An 8010-nucleotide genomic window follows, 5' to 3' on the forward strand; every position below is an offset into this window, starting at 1 on the left:
CCTGTGTTATGATTTGTCATTTGGCCTGGGCTTCTATTTTAATGAGCGGGTCAGTCTAATTTTGAAAAAAAAATTTATTATGTAGCTTAAAAAAAATGTTGTCTGTCTCTTTAGTTTTTTAATTATAATATTTTTATAGCAAAACTTCCTTGAGATCTTCTTATGATCTCCCAAAAGTACTTTTTTTCCAGTGGTCCAGTTTTTTAAAAATGTATTTATTGTTTTAAAATTTTATTTTAAATTCGAAACCCTCCTAGGTTCTGTAATTTTCTGTCCATGTTATCTCTTTGAATCTGCATGAAACCGTGTTCTGACTGCAGGAAGTGTAGTAAATCCTCCTCCATGAATTCTTCTTTTTACCTGATTTCCAAATGCCCAGAAAAATCTAAACGTTTTGTGAGATCTCATCAACATTTTTGAAAATCTCGCAAAGGTTTTACAAGCTTTTTCTCAAGATCTCATGAAAGTTTCTTGAGTTCCTGCAAAACTACTTTTTTATTTTCAACCTTCAGAATTTTTTTCCCCTCCATGTCAGTTCCCAGGCTCTGTAGTATAGCATAGTTTTTTTCTTGATAGAATTGGAAATGTCTGAAAAAAGAATAAGCAAACCAGAATCTGATGCTAGCTTTCAGGCTCCCAACATATTTGAATCTGTACCTCAAAAATGGTTTGATGTCCAGTCCTGACTGTAACACACCTTATTATTTCTATGTTATAATATTGGATATTGGTTAGACAAAGGCTTTATTCCCTCTAAGTGTATTAGTATGATTAACAGATTTATTAAATAAGCCATAAAGGACAGCAGAGGAAATATTAAATGACTGATCTGTGTTAGTTGTTTTATTTTTTTAATTCTGTGAAGGAAAACATGACCTGAAGAAAATTAAATTGACATTTGGACAAAGTGGAAAACAGGGCAAAATACCACAGTAATTAGAAACCTGTGACTTGAAGCACCAAGCTGTAGCAGGAAGTGATACTGAACACTGGTACTGACAACTCCTTCCAGCTCACTCTTGACTTCTTAGGTCATATTCACATCTGTGGTTCAGTTCATTTGGTCCAGACCAAAGAAACAATCATATTGTTTTTTGTCACATTAACTCTCAATTTTCACAAACAAGCCGGGAGCTCTGAACATTAAGTCACACAGACTGACCAGTATCTCAGTTACTGTGGTATGGACCCACATGGGGAAGCTAAATTCCAGTCATGCTGCACTTTTATTCATCTTTTCTGGCATTACGAAGAAATAACCAATCGTAGCATTATTAGCAAAGTAATGTAAACAGGTGGAGACAGGATTTAAAAAAGTGGAGTAGTGGATCTAAGTTAACAGGATCCTAAAGGTGGAGAGGCCACAAAGCCTGAAATTAAGACATGAGTTTTTTTAGATTTTTTTTTTTTTTTAATTATTTGCGTGACGAAAACTGTCACTGTTGGTTTAATCAATAGTTTGACTGTTTCCTGTTTCTGAAATGATACAGGGTCTAAAACGATGCCTGTATTACACAATGTTTCTCAAGTAATAACCCTGAAACATGATTAGTTCACTGCAGTATTTTGATTATTTTTACTGATGGAATTAAATCTGTAGCAGCGCTCCGTGTCAAGTCCAGTCAGTCATTTAGAGAGTGATAGTTGCACCTTACTGGGCTTGCTAAACGTATTATTTTAATTTTACAAATAAGACAAGATTCCATGAGGTCGTATTTGATTGTGGTTTATTATGAAATACAGTGACAGTAATCCTCACAGAGTAAAACATAAAACCTGTGGTTGTCAGTAGTTGAACTGTAGATCTCACTGCCTATGTCAAAATCTTGACATTCTCCCAATGTGACTGCTGCTGTGACTAAAATCATTAAAGAAGAATGTGGAACAATACGGCAGTAAAACAAACAGTGGAGGCACTGTGACTTGTTTGTCCTGCATTTTCAAAACAGGGCAGAAGAGCAGGAACATGACATGTTGATGAAGTGTTTTTTTTTCTGTCTATATGTGACTCTATATGTGTATAGTCAGTACAACCTCAAAATTGACATAGTACACATCAAAATTACACACAAAGCCATGAAAGGAAAGGTTAGATATTGAGCACTAGTTGTTCAGATCACTGGCATCAGCTGATGTGAGAACTGAAACAAAGACTGTAACTAAGCAGAGCTCTGTGAACGTCTGCACCTGTAACCAAACTGAAAAAATCTGCAGTCATAAAACAACAACCTGAGGCGTTGGGAACTCCCTCTGCTGGGCAGTAGCTGTAAAAATGTGGTGGATCTGAACCAGTCCCTACCCAGGGCTTTGACCCTGCTGGCTGGGTGGACTGAGTGATAACAGTGATCTTCCAGGTTCATTGCCTGTTGCACTAAAGGAGATGAGTCCAATAAAACTTTGGGTCAAAATCTGTTCTGCAAAACTCCTGGAATCCTTAGTCTATTTGTAATTACATGTTTTTATTGGCAGCAGTCTGTTTTTCACCGAGGTCACAGCACAATCAACAGCTGCAGTTTCATTAATCATTGGCATTGTCTCCACTTTGGATTAAAAAGAGCAGCACAAAATGTTTAGTATTTGTCGGTACTGATTATAAAATCCTACTTAAACTACATGGTCTAGGTGATATCACACACTCCACCTCCACCAGTGTCTCTGACTGACGAGACTACTTAGGAATTTGTCTTTACATCAGACTGGTCACTCAAGATTCATATGCTGTCATCTCCTTGTCGTTCTGTGTCTCAATTCTTCTCCTTCTTCTTCTTATTATTATTATACATATATACACACATATATATATATATAATCCTATCTTTTCCTAGTTCTTTGTTTGAAGTATTGATTTTTGTTCTGCATTTCATTGTGCCGTATGTCTTCCTGGTTCCCCGGTGTTTCACTTCATTTTGGATTCTTGTGTTTTTTGAACCGGTGGTTTTTTACTGAATAGTACGTCTTTTGTCGCTTTTTGTTGAACTGTTCAGGTCAGGTGTCTGCATTTGGGTCCTGACCTCTGAGTCCCTAAACCCAATCGTGACATATTCAACATTTTTATTATATACATATTCAAAAATTGAAAATCAAACAAGTCTGTCTGTGCAGGATTAAAGGCTGCCTGCCCCGATGTTCAGTCAACTTTTATGACTACATTTGATTACAGGGATATTCTGCTCTTCAGGAGTTAAATCATAGTCCATTACTCTTTATCACCACTGACAAATACTGTAATTATTACTCTCTGTATCACAGAGTTGCTCCCAAACTACATCATATCTCTTCTCCCGTTTAAATCTTGTTGCTGTAGCACACAGTCCAATATGTATTTAACGATCTACCCTTTAAACTGAATCAGCCAGCAGGTTAGTTGTGTTGTTTCCTCTTAAAAAGCCGGTAAAAGTCGTTGTGTTGACCAGAAAAGCTTCTGGCAGAATGTGAACTTCAGTCACATGACAAAACCTCCAGTTCCTGTCAGGTGTACAAATTGGAAATCTACATCCCATAAAGCCATCGTAAAGCTTAAATCACGTGACTGGAGCAGCTCAGTGCAACGCTCTGATCAGTGTCTGCATGAACCACAAGTTGCAATAAAAACTTCATGCTGATGCAATTTGGAGTTGCACATAGATAAAACATGAACAAACGACAAAAGTAATATTTTTTTAAGGCCACAGCAGCTTTATAAACCGGTACTGTAAACACAGTAAAGCTGCTCTAGTGTCGCCATGTTTTTAGTTATTGCTGCTTTTCCTGCAGAGACTTCAGCTGTGTTAGACATTTTATTTTCATACCAGAGGCAGGAATCAGACAAAAGATCCGAACACTATGCTAATAGTTCCTACTAATTTTAATTAAGCAAGGTGCCGAACAAAAGCCAAAAAACATTATATTGAGATATGTAGTGTTTGTATATCTCTTTTTCAGCTGTGTGATGGAGATTTGATGATACCTGATGAAAAACGAAACGTTGCTTAATGGAAATTCTGAGAACCTATTAGCACACTGTGTGGATCTTTGTGTCTGATTTTTGCCTCCAGCACCTGTGGAAGTTTGGATGTTCCTGCTCTACACTTTTCACGTCTGTTATATTTTCTTCAAGTAACAAATTTTATTTCTTAGTTATTTCTATTTTTTAGTATTTTACATTAGGGATATTTCAGTGCTGTTTCACTGACTCAGAATTAATTCTGTTCACGCTCTCTGTGGACTTGCCTGTGATGGTGGGAACCCTCTTGTTTTAATATTTGAAATTAAGTCTTAATGTAACGAGCATATTCTTTGGGGGAAAGTCCCAGGGTGGAAAGATCCCCTCATCCTGGCTTGATTTCATTTTTGATGTAAACATGATTTTTTTTTTCAACAAGAAATGTCACAAGGAAAGAATAAGATAATATTTTTTATTCTGTTCCTCGTCACAGGGACTGTTTATGGTTGAGATGACCAGAGGAAGCAGCTCCAACCTGTGACTGAAGCTCTGTCACTCACAGATGTTTGTGTGTAATTGTTATATAAATTTGAATATTGAGTTTTGATAGCTGTCTGACTGTTGTTTTATCAGCTCTTTTAATAATTCTGGCAAACTGATCCCTGATCTTTGTGCTGAGACATCTGCAGATATTTAATGCCAAATACCAGATTGCAGAATGTTTCCTCAGTAATAACATTTTGATTTGAACAAATAAAGTCAGCGTTATTTAAAGCTCATTCTAAAGCAGCGAAACAGAAAACAGTCTGAAGAGTTTTAGACTCAACCAATCCCTCAGTTCCAGAGCTGAAGACCAGAATCCTATGTTACGAAGTGCTAAGATAAGAAAAACAAAACATGCACAACATGTATAGAAAAGTGTAAATTAAAAATAGCAGCAGTGTGTGTGCGTGTGTGTTCATAAAACTGTTAGTAAGTCTCGTTGTCTGTCCTGTAACATTGTCCAGATGGTAGAAGTGTGAAGAGTGTGTGTTGTGGATATGTTCTCCTGATGACTCCAGTCTGGTAAATGTCCTGTAGTGAGGGGAAAGCAGATCTAGAGATTGATTGTGCAGTCTTCATCACACACAAAAGATCCTTCCTGTCCTTAACAGTGTAGTTCACACACCACACTTTGATTGAACTGGTCAAGTAATTGTAGTCTTGTAGATGTTGCTGAGGATCCTGGCTGATAAAGTACAATCTCTGCTTTGACCAAACATACACTGAGAAACTGTCACAACATAAAAACTGGAGGGGTACCAGTAAAAAAATCTATCATGTGGCAGCAGAGTGACACATAAAATCATCAGGAGCTTCAGTTAGTGTTCAAACATCAGAGATAATGTGATTTCAGTGACTTTGGTGACAGGCTGGTTTGAGTATTCCTGGGATTTTCACTCACGACAGTTTCGGAAATTCAACAGCACCACATACATTAAGACCATCTTTAACAGCATATTCGTGTGAGTTTGGATCCTCTTAGAGAAGCGTTGTAAACCCAGCAGCCTTGGAAGATTTGAGTGTGTGTGTGTGTGTGTGTGTGTGTGTGTGTGGATGGCAGCATGCAGTGAAGGGTTCGTTGGAGGAAGTTGAGCTGTGGAACAGTAAACCTCTCCAGGAGTGTGTGGGAGCTGAATGTGAGAGTCAGTGTGAGTCTGCAGCCTCTCTCTCTCTCTCTCTCTCTCTCTCTCTCTCTCTCTCTCTCTCTCTCTCTCTCTCTGTCTCTCTCTAGGTTTCTGTCCTTCTGCTCCAGCTGTTTCTGTATCTAAGCTGCTTCTCTGAGTCTCTGCTGGAAGTGACACGCACATGCCTCCTCCTCTCAGTGATGTCTGGCAGTGGAGAGCATACACAACTAATGCTTGAGGAGCAGTGTGTCTTTTTTTTCTCTGACTGTCATGACGTTTAATAACACTCTTCATATGTTGAATTTATCACTGAAAATGCAGAAACATTTGGCAAACCAACAAACAACAACATTAAGTTAACATACACTCCCTGGTCACTTTATTAGGTTCACCTATACAATCCAGTACAAGAGCTCTGCCACATATTCTCCCTTTATCAAGCTTAAAATGTCCAGTTTCTGTTAAAACATTCTGTTTGGTGTTAATTAAGCTGAGGCTATAGGCAGTGATGTTGTTGTACTGGGCTGCATTATATTGAAAATGTTTTTTCTAATATTCTTCCCCCCTCATGTTTGTAAAGGGGGTGGACAAAACATCAGGAACACCTCTCAGTATAAAGTAGTTCACCTCCTTCCTGGTGCAACCTACAACCTCGATGATAAACAAATATAGAGAGATTAATACATCTGACAGCGACAGCTCAGAACAGAACATTATTATCTTTGTAAAGGTAAAATTAATGGCTGTGCTGTTGGATTGGATCACACACACAAACACACACATATCTGCCACACAAATCTCAGGAACCAAACACTCTGAGTTTAATATTATGAGAAAAAACATGGAAAGTCTGAAAGAAACTAATGATTGAGGCAGTAATGAATGAAGCAGCTGATATCATGATTGTAAACTAAAGATGTGGAGTATTTGACCTTTAGCAGAAACATTTTCTATAGCTCAGAGTTGCTTTGCTGTCATTTATTGTACTGAATACATATTTTCAGAGTTTGAACAGACAACTTGCGGCTGTACAGTGCTCCACTCTGAGAAGCTGTAGCTGCTGATCACTTTTAAAGATATAATTTCAAGATACAGGCTGTCTTCCCAAGAATGTTGACGGCAACAGTTGACATTTTGTTTATGTTCAAATAACAAAGCAGAGGTGGGCGCTACATGTTGCACAGAGGCAGGAGGTTGGCATGGATGGATCTCTCACAAAACCTTAGACTTTAACATAGTAGACTTGTTTTTTTTTTTAAGGTTCTGTTGACTGATCAGAAAACAAATGTGCTGTTCTGGAGGGCATGGATAAATAAATAATTAATTTTCTGATTTTATAGAAACAAATTTCTTTCTTACAACATAGTCCAAAGTTCAGGGTCAGCACTTTAATCTCAGGCACTGTTTCATGTCTTTTTATGAGCTGGATTAAAGAGGAAAAACTGCAAAAACTGAAAAGAGATACACACTACAAGATAATTGGGTTGATTTTCAGCCCGAGTCCCCCCTCTAGATCAAAGTCAGCAAAGGCCTGTTTATCTGATGCTTCTAAAGATGATCTTGCCAGATTATCCTGTGGTGTGAGGTGTGTTCAGAGTGATTTTACCCTCAGAAAATAAATATTAAACATGTTCAATATTTACGATCAGAAATCCTGTTGTCCAGGGGGAACATCGAGGAAAGCCAAGCACGCACTCTGTGGATTGTCACAACAAACGAGACATTGTCGTTTACTCTTAAGTCTCCTTTGACCATGTGAGATTTAGAGTTCTGAGAGTCCAGACTCTGGTTGTTGGTGGTGAATCTGTTAGTGTGTGGTGTGCTGTGTTGGTCTTCTCTCTGCACATCACACACTATAAGAACAAAACTCTGAAATCTGACATTGTAGAGATAATCATATAAACATGTTTGTTCACACATTTTACTTGTTCCATAATTTCTTGTATCCAAACTGTTCTGTGTTTAAAAAAAAAAAAAAAACCAAAACAAAACAAACAAACAAAAAAAAAAACCTGCAGATTTCATAAGCTGGCTCTAATTAAGCCATACGGTAACATATTAGCTTTAACATGCTAACATTAGCTAACGTTTGCTGGCTAACTTCCACTACTAACAACAAGAAAACGTCATTCGTCATCTTAATTTCACTTAACCTGTGAAGAAAGACAAACTGTTGACAGCAGGATGATCCAAAATGACCGATCAGCCTTTCCCACAAACATCCATCCACTCAGCCTGTTTAATTTCACTGTAGAATGATGACAGAGGAAAAATGCCAGGGGCACAGGAAGTCCAATTTCATGCAAATCAGCTTGGCATGCGTGGCATTTCTACCACTTCATTAACTCGAGCATGCCACTGTGACCAGCTTTATTTGGCAAACCATGCTGATAATTCCAGTCCTTTAATTCGTGAACAGTG

Source organism: Lates calcarifer, linkage group LG2, assembly GCF_001640805.2.
Source record: "Lates calcarifer isolate ASB-BC8 linkage group LG2, TLL_Latcal_v3, whole genome shotgun sequence".
NCBI classification, from domain to species: Eukaryota; Metazoa; Chordata; class Actinopteri; family Centropomidae; genus Lates; species Lates calcarifer.